The sequence below is a fragment of the Phascolarctos cinereus genome, unplaced genomic scaffold, assembly GCF_003287225.1.
Source record: "Phascolarctos cinereus isolate Bilbo 61053 unplaced genomic scaffold, phaCin_HiC Scaffold_4;HRSCAF=312, whole genome shotgun sequence".
Lineage (NCBI taxonomy): Eukaryota > Metazoa > Chordata > Mammalia > Diprotodontia > Phascolarctidae > Phascolarctos > Phascolarctos cinereus.
The window spans coordinates 434,761,594-434,773,620 of NW_027555847.1; positions in this window are offsets into that span (position 1 = coordinate 434,761,594).

The following is a 12,027-nucleotide window of genomic DNA, read 5'->3' on the forward strand; positions in this document are numbered from 1 at the left end:
AAAAATTGGCCCAAGTAAATGCATTGGCTTAGGAAGTAGAAATGCTAGAGAATATGTCACAATATAAAGGAAACACAAAAAAGTCATAATTTTCAAAGACGCCAGTCACTCATCAGAAGCTACCTTAATACATGAACGTTTTCTGTATTTTGCATGGAAAGCAATTGTATTTAAAAGGAAAAAAAAGTGAACCTTGGGACTTGAAGTTACTTGAATAATTTGAACTGTGTTATTAATGCAAAGACTTTATAGAGGGTTGTAAAGCCATAGTATCTAACAGCTTTTGTATTTTGACAATCTGCTCAGCCAACAAGCACTTATTAAGCTCTTACTATGTGCTATACTCTGGGTATACAAGAGCTCCCATAAAAGTGCAAATACTACTAACTTAAATTTAATATTAAATGAGGAAGTTAAAGCTTAGTGCAATTTAATGTACATCATCTTATCCTTATATTTTGAGAGTAGAGGCAGACGATAGATGTTGAGTAGATAACTAAAATATGTTTTTAGCATTAACTATATGCCAGACTCTGTGAAAACACTGGAGATAAACATACAGACAAGCAAGAGAGACCACGACCCTCAGTGAACTCACATGATAATGTAGGAAGATAACACATGCCAGGTTTCTGATAACACATTCAAGGATTAAAGAGGAGAGTATTCACATCTGGGCATGATGAGAATCAACAAGAAGAGTTATGGAGTCTTCAGACCTTGGTATTGTTATTCAGTCATTTCACTCATGTGTCTGACTTTTCATCATTCCATTTGTGATTTTTTTTTGACAGAGATACTAGAGTGATTTTCCATTTCCTCTCCAGCTCATTTTTACAAGTAAGGAACTGAGGTAAACAGGGTTAAGTGACTTGTCCAGGGTCACAAATTAAGCCTCTGAGGCCACATTTAAATTCAGGGAGATAAGACTCTGTCCACTGTGCCACCTAGTTGCCCTTTCCTGGATAAGGTCAAACCTCTCTTATCAGAGTCAGGGGAACCTGAAGAGAAAGTCTAAGTTTGTAGGGGAGTGAATATTGTCAATAAGTAGGGAAATTGACAGGGGATAGATGGGAAGTGTTATAGAGGCCTGAATCCCAGCAAGAAAAGCCAAAAGCTTCCCTCTAAGAACCAACTGGATTATGCAGTACTTAGAGTACTGGGCCTGAACTCAAGAATATTCATCTTCTGAGTTCAAATCTTGCCTCAGACACTTACTAGCTGTGTGACCCTGGGCAAGCTTTTTGCCTCAACTTCTCCATCTGTAAAATGAGCTGGATAAGGACATGTTGAGCTACTCTAGTATCCTTATCAATAAAACCACCAACAGGGTTACAAAGAGTCAGACGTGAGTGAAAACTCACCAAAACATAACAACAAAGATCCAGAAACAGACAATGCAGTAGATTATAAGGAACATCTAATAAGCTATGCAAAATCCCATCACTAAAAATTCTACTGGACCAATTATCCCAAGAGTGATGGAGAAATATTAGATGGATAGATAGATAGAGATAGAGATAGAGACATTTAGATCTATACATCTAGATGTATGTGTATATATGTGTATATATATATATATATATATGTAGATATGTGTAGATATGTATATATTTATGTATATGTATATATATCACTATGTCACAAAGAAAAGGGACTTATTTGATTGCATAGGGAATTCATTAGTTAACTTGAATTTGTAAAAAATAATTAGCAAATATGGCAATAGTTTAGATGCTCATTATTTGAAGTTTTAAATGTCACTAGGTAAAACTTATCATGTAAAATTTTGGAGACATTTGGGGGATATACACACGAGTAGATTAAGAAGGTGCTATGTCAATAAGAACTGTGAATTGCAATTAATTAAAAAAAACAGTCAACCATAAGAGAGATATGCGGTGAACTCTTTCATCTGTTAAGTTCTTCCTGATCTGTATAATGGTGGGATGGAACTAACGGAGTACTCAAGAGACCTCTACTTGGTCCAATTTTGTTCAAACTTCTTATTAGTTACTTAGAACAAGGAATAGATTCATACCTTCAACAAGTATTTATTAAGTGAATAATTACATGAAAGGAACTTAAGGGGAATAAAAAGATATATTGACACAAATCTTATTTTTGAGAAACTGATCAATAAATAGGATGTAAAGACATGCACACAAATAACTATATTATAAAGAAGAGTGAGATATGTACAACGTATTGATGCAAAGCAATATGAAACACTTGAAAATAATGATTATTATTCTCTGAGTAGGCAGAGGATGGTCATGGGCAATTTAATTGGAAATTATATGGAAGGCAGCCCAGGAACTATATGAGCACAATAAGAAAACACTTTTCACAGAAATAAAGTCAGACATAAGTAACTGGAAAAAGATCAGTTGCTCGTGGGTAGACCAAGCTATTGTAAAAAAAATGAAAATTCTACCTAAATTTATTTATTCAGTGCCATACCAATCAAAATAACAAAAATTATTTTATAGAGCTAGAAAAAATGATAACAATATTCATCTAGAAGAACAAAAGGTCCAGAATGTCAAGGGAGCTAGCAAAAGGAAATGCTAGAGAAGGTGGCCTACCTATACCAGATCTTAAACTGAAGCAATTAAATTGAAGCAATCATCAAAATTTCTAGGTACTGGCTAAGAAATAGAGGGCTGGATCAGTGAAATAGGTTAGATATGCAGGACATAGTAGTTAATGACTATAGTAATCTACTGTTAGAGAAAACCAAAGTCCCCAGCTTCTGGGATAAGAACTCACTATTTGAAAAAAAAATACTGCTTGGAAAACTGGAAAAGAGAATGGCAGAAACTAGGCATAGACCAAAATCTTACAGCATATACTAAAATAAAGTCAAAATGAGCTCATGATTTTGATATCAAGGCTGATACTATAAGCAAACTTGGAGAGCAAGGAATACTTCACCTGTCAGATTTATGGAGAACAGAAGAATTTATAACCAAGCAAGAGATAGCGAACATTATGAAATGCAAAATTGATATTTTTGTTACATTAAATTGAAAATGTTTTGCACAAACAAAGCCAATGCAACCAAGATTAGGAGGGAAGCAAAAAACTGGGAAGAATTTTTGACACTGCTTTCTCTGATAAGGGCCTCATTTCTAAAATATATAGAGAACTGAATCAAATTTATAAGAATACAAGTCATTCCCTAATTAATAAATGGTCAAAGGATATAAACAGGCAGCTTTCAGAGGAGGAAATTAAAGCTTTCTATGGTTATATGAAAAAATGCTCTAAATCACTATTGATTAGAGAAATGCAAATCAAAATGACTCTGGGGTACAACCTCACATTTATCAGATTGCGTAACATGACAAAACAGGAAAATGATAAATGTTGGAGAAAATGCGGGAAAATTGGAAAACTAATGCATTATTGGTGGAGTTAGGAAATGATCCAACCATTCTGGAGAGCAATTTGGAACTATGCCCAAAGGGCTGTAAAAATGTACATACCCTTTGACCCAGCAATAGCATTTCTAGGGCTTTATCCCAAAGAGATCATAATAGGAAAAGGGCTCACATGTATAAAAATATTTATAGCAGCTCTTTCTGCGCTGGCAAAGAACTGGAAATTGAGAGGATGCCTATTAATTGGAGAATGGCTGAATAAGTTGTAGTATGTGAATGTAATGGAATACTATTATGCTATAAGAAATGATAAGTAGGCAGACTTCAGAAAAACTTGGAAAGAATTGTATGGTCTGATGCTGAGGGAAGTGAGCAGAAACCAGGAGAACATTGTACACAATAACAGCCACGTTGTACAATGACTAATATTGATAGACTTAACCTTTCTCAGCAATGCAAGGATCTAAGACATCTCCAAAGGCCTCATGATGGAAAATGCTATCCACATCCAAAGAAATAACTATTTATAGAGTGTGAATGGAGATCGAAGCATACTATTTGCTATTTTTTTTTCTTCTGTTGTGTTTTGTTTCCTCTTTCTGGTGGTTCCTCTTATTAGTTCTAATTCTTACTTACAGCACCACTAGTGTGAAAATGCTTAATAGGAATGTGTATACATATCCCATATCAGATTGCAAGTCTTTTTGGGGAGGGAGGTGGAGAGGGAGGGTGAGAAAAATTTAAAACTCGAAAGCTTATGGAAGTGATTGTTGATGAAGCAAAATAAATTAATAAAAAAGTGAAAAAAAAATAAAAGATAGGTTAGCTAGAAAAAAATAAATAAAAATAAAAGAATGAGCAAGCGGACTTCCAAAAAAACCTGGAAAAAGTTGTATAGATTGATGATGAGTGAAGTGAGCAGAACTAGGAGAACATTGTACACAGTAATAGCTACGTTGCGCAATGACTAACTTTAATATACTTGGCTCTTCTCAACAATGCAAAGATCTAAGACATGTCCAAAAGTCTCATTATGGAAAATGGTATACACATCCAGAGAGAGAACTATGGAGTTTGAATGGAGACCAAAGCATACTATTTTTTTTCCTCTCCTGTTCTGATTTGTTTCTTCTTTCTTGTGGTTCCTCCTATTGCCTCTAATTCTTCTTTACAACATGACTAATATGAAAATATCTTTAATAGGAATGTATATGTAGAGCCTGTATCAGATAGCATGCCATCTTGGGGAGGGAAGTAGGGAGGGAGTGGGAGAAATTAAAAACTCAAAAGCTATGGAAGTGAATGCTGAAAACTAAAATTAATTTTAAAAAATATACGAATGGTAGTATCTATATTAACCTTTGAACAAATAGTGTTAGAGAAGGATTTAAACAGGTGGAGATATTGAGAGAGACTTTTTGGGATTCAGGGATTGTGAAAGAGGGAAGAATGAGTGATGGATCAGCACCTAGAATTGTGGTGCTGAACCCTTGTAAGACACTTGAGAGGTCATTTAGTACATCCCATCCTTGAACAAAATCCCCTATAAAACACATCTAATTGTTCCATCTCTGATTTACTTGTTCAGCTTTTGTTTTGATAGTTTCAGTTAGATGGAACCTGCTTATTTCAAAGGAAATTTATTCTAGTTTGAAATAGATCTAACTGACAGGACATCTAGCTTTACATTTATCCTAAATCAGTACTTTTGAAACTTCCAGCCATTATTCCTTCTACAGCCCTTTAGAGCCAAGCAGAATACATTTAATCACTCAAACAGTTCTGGTGCATGAGAACTCTGAACAACACTTTACAGCCAGGTTTTTGTCCTTAGTGGCCTTTTTTTTTTTAGCCAGTTACTTATTTACACTGCTCTGACCCACCTATTTTTACTTATACAAGGAAGACAATGATAGAACAAGTCATTCTTATTATTGTTTCATTTTTTATTGTTATTAATATTTGTAATGCTGAAATTGCAATTAGAATCTCAATTTTGGGAAATTTCTTTCATGAGCTTGGTGGCATAGCACAATAGAAAGAAAGCTGGCCTTGGAAACAGCAGGGTTCAAATCTTACTGATGACATACTGCCTGTGTGACTCTCATCAAATCATTTTACCTCTTAGTTTTTAGGCAATTTTCTACACACACATATATATGTGTTTGCATGTTGTCTCTCCCATTAGACTATAAGGTGCTTGAGAGCAGGGACTTTTTTGGGGAGGGATATTCATTATAACCCGCAGACTTAGTGCAGGTACCTGGCACATAGTAGTTGCTTAATAAATGCTAGTTTCTTGATTGGCTGACATTTATATCCTTAGTGGTATATTCATCGCTGATAACAACACAACTGAAATACTGTGTGTATTTCTGAATGCCACATTTTAGACAGGATGGTGTCACCAGGAGAAAGAAATCAAGATGGTGAGCAGTTTGGCAAATGTAATCTAGTGAGAAATTGTTGAAGGAAGAAAGGATCTAGGGACTGTTGTGCAGCATAAGGGGCAAAAAATATGGGACAGTTATGATCAAGAGTGAATTATTATTATTATTATTATTATTATTATTATTATTTATTATTACCACCTGAAAGAAGAATTAGGAAGGAAACACTGAATAAGTTAGGAAGGAAACAAGCATTTCTAATATGAATAGTATGTGCCAGGCACTGTGCTAAGCACTTTACTAACATTATCTCATTTTATCCTCGCAAAAAATTCTGTTTAACTGGATGTGATTATTATCTCCATTTTGCAGCAGAGAAAACTGAGGCAGAGAGAAATTCGGTGACTTGCAGTGGTCATCCTTACAATATTGCTCTCATTGTATACAATGTTTTCCTAGTTCTGCTCACTTTACCATGTATGAATTCACATAGCTAGTAAATTTCTGAGGCCAGATTTTAACTTAAATCTTCCTGGCTCCAGACCCAGCCCTCTAGAAATTGTACCACAAAGCTATCTCTAATTAGAAAGAATAAATATAATTTTCATAAAGGCAGATGTTAGCTCAATATGAAGAAAATGCCTCATTTATTAATATCTCTTCCTCTTCCTCCCCATTCTCCACCTCATCATTTTAGAAGGTCTTTAGACAGAGGCTACATAATTAGTTTTCAGGAATTATTTGGAAATGATTGTAGTCTAGAGTAGGACTGGGTAATCTTTGACTTCATCTAGTGAGATAGTGTATGATATTAGAAAAGATGCTATATTTTGAGTCAGTGGAGTTTGGCTTCAGCCTGGGATCTCAAATTTCTCCAGATTAAGGAAGCTGATAATCCTATAATCCATCCTCTGCCCTTGTGAGATGATAAACGGTAACACATTTTATTTAATTTTAATTAATGTTATCTCATTAAATATTACTCAATTAAATGCAATTTTTAAACAATTATTTTGTTTTTAAATTTGAATTCCAAATTTTATTCCTCCTCCCACGCTAAACCCTCTTTACGAGAAGGCAAACAATTTGATTTAAATCATGCACATGAAGTCATACAAAACATATTTCCATAGTAGCCATATTGCAAATGAAAACTAAAACAAAATAAAACAATAAAAGTAAGGTGAAAACGTGCTTCAACCTGCATTCAGAATTTATCAATTCTATCTCTGAAGGTGCATAGCATCTTAAGTCCTTAGGTCCTTCATCATAGGTCCTTTGGAATTGTCTTGGATCATTGACTTGATCAGAGAAGCTAAGTTTTTCACAGTTGGTTTTCCTTACAATATTGCTCTCATTGTATACAATGTTTTCCTAGTTCTGCTCACTTTACCATGTATCAATTCGTAGAACTCTTCCCAGGTTTTTCTGAAACCATCCTGCTCATCATTTCTTGAGCATGATAGTATTCTATCACAATCATATAACACAACTTGTTTAGCTATTCCCCAATTGAGGGTCACCCTTTGTTTTCAAATCTTTGCCATCACAAAAAGAGATACTATCAATATTTTTGTACACATAGCTTCTTTTCCCACTTTGTTTGATCTCTTTGGGATACAGACCTAGTAGTGATTCCCACTTGGTAATGTAATTTGAAATATGGAACATCTAGTTTATATTCCTTAACTTTTTTTTATTAATTACTTTGATATTATTGGTCTTTTTTTCTTCCTGATGAATTTTATTGGGCTCCAGAAAAATTATTGTTTGACAATTTGGTTAATGTGGCACTGAATAGATAAGTTAACTTAGGTAGAACTGTAATTTTTATTATATTGTCTTGTCTCTTGCATGAGCAATTAACATTTCTCCAGTTTTTAGGGGTCAACTCATTTTATAAAGACAATGAAAAATTCAAACATATACAAAGGGTGATAACCAATATGGTTAGGTGACTGCAGGCCATGCCTTGTGATGATTTCTTAAAGTTAATAGAGATTTTTATCTGAAATCCTAGAGATTTTAGGATAACATGGCTCCTACATCAGAGTATTTGGAGCCCTTTTGCATGGAGGAACTAGAGGAATTACATTTATTTTGCTTGGTTCCAATCAGGAAGAACATTGTAAAGAGGGAGATTTAATTTTGATCTATGGAAAAAACTTAAAAATTAGATGTGCACCAAAATGATTTGAACATCCTTTGTACACTGAGCTCTGTGTAACTGGATATTTTCTAGTGAAAGATGATGATCACTTTTGGGTAATGCTGTTGACAGTCTTGTTTTTCAAGTGTAGGTGGGACTATAAGTTCTCTAAGGCCCGTTCCAAACTAGGATTTGTATTAATCTTTGGGATTTTTGACAAATCAGTTAACTTGCCTGGTCTTTGGTTTCCTCACCTGTGTAAGTAAACTAGATGATCACTTCTAGCTTTAAAGAATGTGATAGTATAGAAGTTTCAGATTCTGATAGTTCATGATTCTAAAAGATTCCAACAATTCTTTCCTTGAAGGGATTATAATGAATTGATATCTTTGTTCAGAACAGATGAAAATAAAACAAAGCCAGTGTTTACTTATGACCCCTTTGTATTTTCAGCAATTGGTATAATTACCTTTAATCTGGCTACAAGCACAGGTACAAGGAGTGTTTCACATCTGTCACCATAAGTCACTTGAAAAAAAATTCTCTTTGACTTTTGATTCACTTTGAATTTTCCTTCCCCGTATTCTGTTGTGAAACTCCCAAATATTTCACATTATAGTAATCCATCATTTGTTTGGTGGCAGTAGCGAATTGCATAACAAATTTGATTAGCATAAAAATTCTCTATGGCCACTTAAAAAAAAAAAGAAAGCATTTTTTGTAAAAATAATTCATTCATAATTTTTCCCATAACCATTTTGAATATTAATCCAAATAGCTTGTTTTTTTATTTGACAGTCCTAAGTAATATTTTAATTAAAGGCTTCAAGTATGATCTAGGGTCTTAATGGAGTTTTCAGCATATGTTGTTGGGTCTCACTTTTCATATAGCTCATAAATTTCCCATTTGCTTCAGAAAAAATGGCATAATGTAATCAACTAAAGACAGATATTAGACCTTATTTCTGAGAAGGTACACTTGTCCTGGAGACACTGAGAATCTCAAATCTTTCTTCTTGCTTGCTTCATGTTTAACCCCCTCCTCCTTTCTTTGAGTGATCAATCCCATGGCCTTTCCTAATCCTGTGTTAGTTGAGCTTTCATATCATGTTCTCCATCAATTAGAGTTCATCCAAAAAGTGAATTCTGCCAGACTTATAATGGCTACAAACATTTGTTCCTCTATTAAAATGATTCTGGAATTTTTCCACTTGCCGCTTCTGTCTGAATTAATACAGGGTATTATGAGTTTTAAAGCTCTCCACAGTGATTCCCTGGCATGTCCAGCTGATATCATTTATCCCTATACATAAGCATATGTAGCAGTGAGTTAGTTTGCTTTGTGACCCACCTTAAGGAAGGGAAGAGATGTGTTTTTTTTTTCTTATGTCATTGGACAATAATCTTCCAGTATAAGATTCCCCACAAAAGAATAGTCAAGTCATCATTTAACCTAATCTTAACTTTGCTTTTCTGACTAATTTGAGTCAAATTCATTTTTATTTGATTCCATCATTTAAAATGTTTCCGGAATATCAGACTTAATTAATAGAAAATGAGTTTTGAAGAAAAATATCCCTTATAATCATTGACAAGGTTCATATTGCTGCAGATAATGTGATTTTCTGTCCATATTTCTGGCAACAAGGAATTGCACATATTAAAAAAATCATTCTAGCTCTGTAGAATCCCTCTTTGGTTGTTTACTTTCAATTGGGTTATTATTTTTATTATTATTTGGGTCCCTGGCTGACACTGTTTTATTTCATAATCTATAAAAATCAGGCAGAGAAAGTCAAATGCACAAAATTTGCTCAGTGGGAATTGAGTGAACCACACTAACTCCATCTTGTGATTCAACTGTGGATCTATCTCATTTCTCTTTCTATTCAAATATGGGTCTTGTAGAGTTTCTGTCTCCTAAGAAAACTTCATTAAATTGTGGGAATTATGGGAAAATGTTATTCCATTGTTTAAAACTAAACCTGTCTGGCTAGTAAACTGGACACCTCTACCTTTTGCTTAGATACTCTTACCTAAGGACTTAGATTATGCTTATTAGAAACCCAGTCAGATCCAAAGATTTATGCAAGGAGTTTTCTGACAATGGTATACCTCAAGCAACCCATATGTCTTATCTGAAAACAGTCCTGTACTGGATCTGAAAGCAATTGATCAATTGCTGGTTCTTTGTTCTTTCGATTGGATACAGATACATGGTGGGTAGTCAGAAGCTTCTTTTTCTGATTTCAAGGTATTTCACATATTTGCTCTCCCGCTTCCAAATTCAAAAGCTTCAGATCTTTCCTCCAATTAGAAATCAGATTACCTAATCTTGAACCCTGGTTTATATATTGTTCGTTGTTTTATTTTAAAGCATAAAAATCTGTCTCCCTCTGCATGTGGGGTCCAGTGCCAAGCTGAGGAGTTCTGATACTGATATATTATGCAATTGTCATGCATTGCTTGATAATTCAATATGTTCATGAAGTTCAAACTTTTGTTTACTCAGTTATTTCAGAATTCACCTGCCACATTTGGAACAAGCAATTCTTCTTTGAGCACATAACTATTAGCTTAATGATTAACTTTTACCAATCATTAGACTCACACTAAGCTGAAAGTACCTGAAAGGTGCTCTTTTTCTTTCTTTTTCCTTTTTATTGTTTCTTTTTTTTTAGTTTTTTCCCCCCAAAGTACCTAAAGTATAATAGACTCATAAAGAATTGATTTTTAGAGTTGATTTTATTTTCAATTGTTTTGGAAATTCTTGTCTGAATATAAGCCTTTGAATTCCATCATCTGTGATTGTCATGAGGGCCCATAAACTTCTGACATTTAGAATATTTAGCCTTTGACATGAATATGTCATAGGGGAGAAGAATCATTTCAGAAGGTGATTTCAAGACAAAATAATTGCTTATCTTGTAATCTGTATTCTTCATTGCCAAAAAATACATTTGCTGCTCTCCATGTTTCTTAGACTTCGTAATTTTCAGAACTGGCATTCATATAAGAAAATGCCTAGTAATGCGCACAACATAGGAACATCACAGCTATATCCATACCCAAACATCTAAGTCACGCTGTTGTATCACACTGAGGTTTTTACTCCATTGCCTCTCTCCCCTACTATAATAGTGAAACTATATAAGCAGTATTACAAGTGTTTGTAATACACACTATCACTTTTGTGACACACACTATGCTTTTTACTGCTTTTACATGATGACTCTAGTTTAGAGTTTAATGTATTCCCTTCTTTGTTTTCCTAATAACATAGCTTCCCCTCACTTTCCTATTATGTTTTCAATATAAGATATAAACACTCTCTTAATAAAACATGTTATGCCAAAGCAAGACTTAATTTGGATCACATAGATAAGACAGGATAATATTTAAATAAGCATTCCATAGTATAGTGTTTATGTACACAATAAATTGAGACTTAATGGCAAATATTTATGTAAAGGAGATTGACATGTACTAACTGTTTTAGTCCTACCTATAATCTAAATAACTATTGTCATCTTTCTTTTCTAAATAATGACCATTTAATGAACTAGTACATTGGTTTGATTTCTCTAACTGTAGCCTGATTGCTGAAAATAATGTATCATGCTTAATATCATTCAGGCTGTTGTTGTGTTTTGAAAACAAGGTGAAACAAAATGAAATACATTTTACCTCAAATGAGGAAAATGTAGTGTTTGTCTAGATGTCTGTTATTCCACAATAAGTTTTGAAGGAGTTAAATACTTTTTGTAATTATTAAATTTTGTATGTTGAAAAGAATATCAAGATATATTTTATTATGTTTATAGTTTAGGCCAATATGTCGAAATAGATGCATAGGTAATTTTTCAAATAGCTATTACCATCTTTAATTTTTTTTTATTGTTTTCTTATCTTTAAGGGCCTCTTATTGAATACACTTCTTCTTACATTGTGATAAGTAAAATTCTTTAGTTTATTAAAGGTTCATTTGCTCACCCCAAAACCCCACCACAGGATTATATTTACTTTGTCAGATAAGTTATTGATTTTACCTTTTGGAATATCATATTCTAAGCTTTCATCTCCTTTATGGTGGCACTTACTA